A 2,679-nucleotide genomic window follows, 5' to 3' on the forward strand; every position below is an offset into this window, starting at 1 on the left:
CATATTCTTTCACGAGCAGGTCCTACAGTTAGCATGGCTTATACCTATGGGAGCGCTGCGTGAGGCTAAGATTTGCTTCTTGATTAAACATTTGTTTATTGTTTGATTTATATATTTTAGGGTAGTAAATTTTGAAGTTCTGTTAAAATAGCACTATGCACTTCTAAGTTATTACAGTTGAATTAAGCACCTAAACCAAGGGTCGGCAAGTAATTTTAAGCACAACAGTCCACATACTTTTGAAAATTTTTAACAAGGTCCAGAAAAAAAACTCGTATACCTTACTAATTTTTTATTTTAATTTGCATTCACAAAATAATATGAAATACAATAGATAGGCGCTTTTGTATTCAAAAATCAATGGCAGAAATTACATTTGCAGTCTCGAGTCAGTTTTTTATACTAATCATTAAAAAATGATAAAGGTGGCCCTCAAACGTATTCTTATCTATAGAAAAATATGTTTTTAAATAATTTGGATATCTAATTATACTTTAAAAAATTTTTTGGCAGTCCAGTTTTTTATCTTCCGCGGTCCGGATCTGGACCATGGTCCGCCAGTTGCCGACCGCTGACCTAAACTATATAGAACTGCAGTTTCAGGTATATTTTCTAAGTTGCTCTGTTTTAAAATTTCTTGCACAACTGCTTTTTTTTACTCTGAAGTGGCAAATGCATCCTGGGAACAGCCATTTTCTTTAACATTTTTTTTGTAGGTAATCCTAAAAACACATTACTTAAGTAATTTTCATTAAATTAAAAGAAACCCAATATTATAATACTTGTTATATGTACTAACCTAAAAGTTCATTCTTCAGGTCTCTCTCAAAATCATTACTGGTAAAATGAATAGAACATATTCGGCTATGATTCGGATTAAAACTGTCCTGCCTCTTGCAACGATTTATTCACTCCTTGTAAACTGTTTGTGAAACTAAATTATTAGATTTTGAAAATGGGAAAAATTTGATATCTTCCCCTTTGGCTTTTACCCCAACAAAACTGTTATTGCAGCCATAAACTGCACATCGAAGACCAGGCATCTTTTTTTTATTAAAGATTAACCTAAAAACAAAGAAATTTAAGTATTTATATACATGCCTAAAAAAATATATTAAATTTATTACCTTTTGAGCAAAATTGAAATTCTATTACAGGCTCTAAAGTCTCTGAACACTAAACTAACACAAACACAAATAGTAACATAATGATAACAAACGATATTAATAAGTTAACAAGAAATTACAACAACAAACTACGTATATAACATCAATTAATAATAACAGTGAGCATAAATCCTCTAAACGAACAATAATCCACAAAAAACACACGGAAAGTAAGGAAAATGAGCCGTTTTACATATTGTAAACATAGCACGGAGGTAACGTAGTGACGTCACGTATTCCAGCGCCTAGATAAATGATACTATTCCAGCGTTTGACATTTTATTTGGCGAACATAGGCTTAAATGGGATCGAGCAATCCTCTTGTGTAAAATCCTTGGGTCTATTGACTTTTTCTTGTACTATTAAAATTAACAGAATTAGGGTGGCTAGAAGTTAAGGGATGATTTCAGAAATTTAAAAAAATCGTAAGCAGAAAAACAAATGAATTTTATAATTTTTTCAATCTTCTCTAAAAATGTAAACTTTCTTTTCAGAGAAATAGATATATTTTTTAATTTTTAATAAAAAAGTTATAACAATTTCAATTTTTTAAACGTTAATTTTTATGATTTAACACTAAAACAATTTTTTTTCTATGATCTCGATTGATTATTTAAAATGAAAAGTTGATTTCGAAATTTTGTTTTATGACAAAGATAAAAAAATCACGTTCGCTTTGTGAAATTGTTATAACTTTTTTATTAAAAATTAAAAAATATATCTATTTCTTTGAAAACATTTACATTTTTTAAAGTGGATTGACAAAATAAATTATAAAATTCATTAATTTTTCTGTTTATGATTTTTAAATTTCTGAAATCATCTCAACATCTACGAGTAGTCTCCCTAATTCTCAATTTTAATACATAGTATAAAAAAGGCAGTAAACCATTTTTATGTAGAATTTTATGCTCTACAACTCTTATAATAAACTTTTTTTCTAGCTCTTACCTCTTTTGAGTTATCTTCAAAGGGATAGACCTAGCCCTGGTGGTCTTCGCTCGCGCCACCATCCCCTCCTTACCCCTCCCCTCCCGCGCTAGCCTAAGGGCCACCTTAGCAAAGCGCATCCCAGGCTGCATAGCCGCACTACCCTACCCAACCATACCACACATAAACATGACACTACCCCCGGGGTTTACACAGACGAGCCGGCGAAGCAAGAAGAGCGCCAGAAGAAAGGGCCCTAGCCGGCGGGGCCCAGCAAGGACAAAAGGAGGTCCCACAAAGCGCCTATACCGTCCGCATTTGCGGTCGGGGTAGACGACGGATGGGGCTCACCTACGAAGGCTGTCCAGGCCTACACGAGATGAGGCAGGATAATGAGGGATAATCCCCCTCGATCCCAAATTATTGAGGCCAATTTCTAGCCATGGAATAATGGCGCGCGCTCGCGCCACCATCTCCACGATATGCGGTTTCCACGTGAGACGCTGGTCCATCGTCACGCCCAGGTATCGTGTTTGTCGATTCCAGGAGATGGGTACCTGGGATAGTGTCAGTCTGTCGAGGG

At 34.6% G+C, this 2,679-nt stretch overlaps 1 long non-coding RNA gene across 1 annotated transcript; it reads right to left on the reverse strand.

Moving 5' to 3' along the window:
* Window positions 1–279: 279 nt before the first annotated feature.
* LOC111692572 lies at window positions 280–1,295 on the reverse strand. Its single transcript, XR_002763269.1, has 3 exons — window positions 1,128–1,295; window positions 800–1,065; window positions 280–722 (listed from the first exon to the last, which is right to left on the reverse strand). It is a non-coding gene; the product is annotated as an uncharacterized LOC111692572 (long non-coding RNA).
* Window positions 1,296–2,679: the final 1,384 nt, after the last annotated feature.

This window comes from Anoplophora glabripennis, unplaced genomic scaffold (genome assembly GCF_000390285.2).
Source record: "Anoplophora glabripennis isolate ALB-LARVAE unplaced genomic scaffold, Agla_2.0 scaffold1956, whole genome shotgun sequence".
NCBI lineage: Eukaryota > Metazoa > Arthropoda > Insecta > Coleoptera > Cerambycidae > Anoplophora > Anoplophora glabripennis.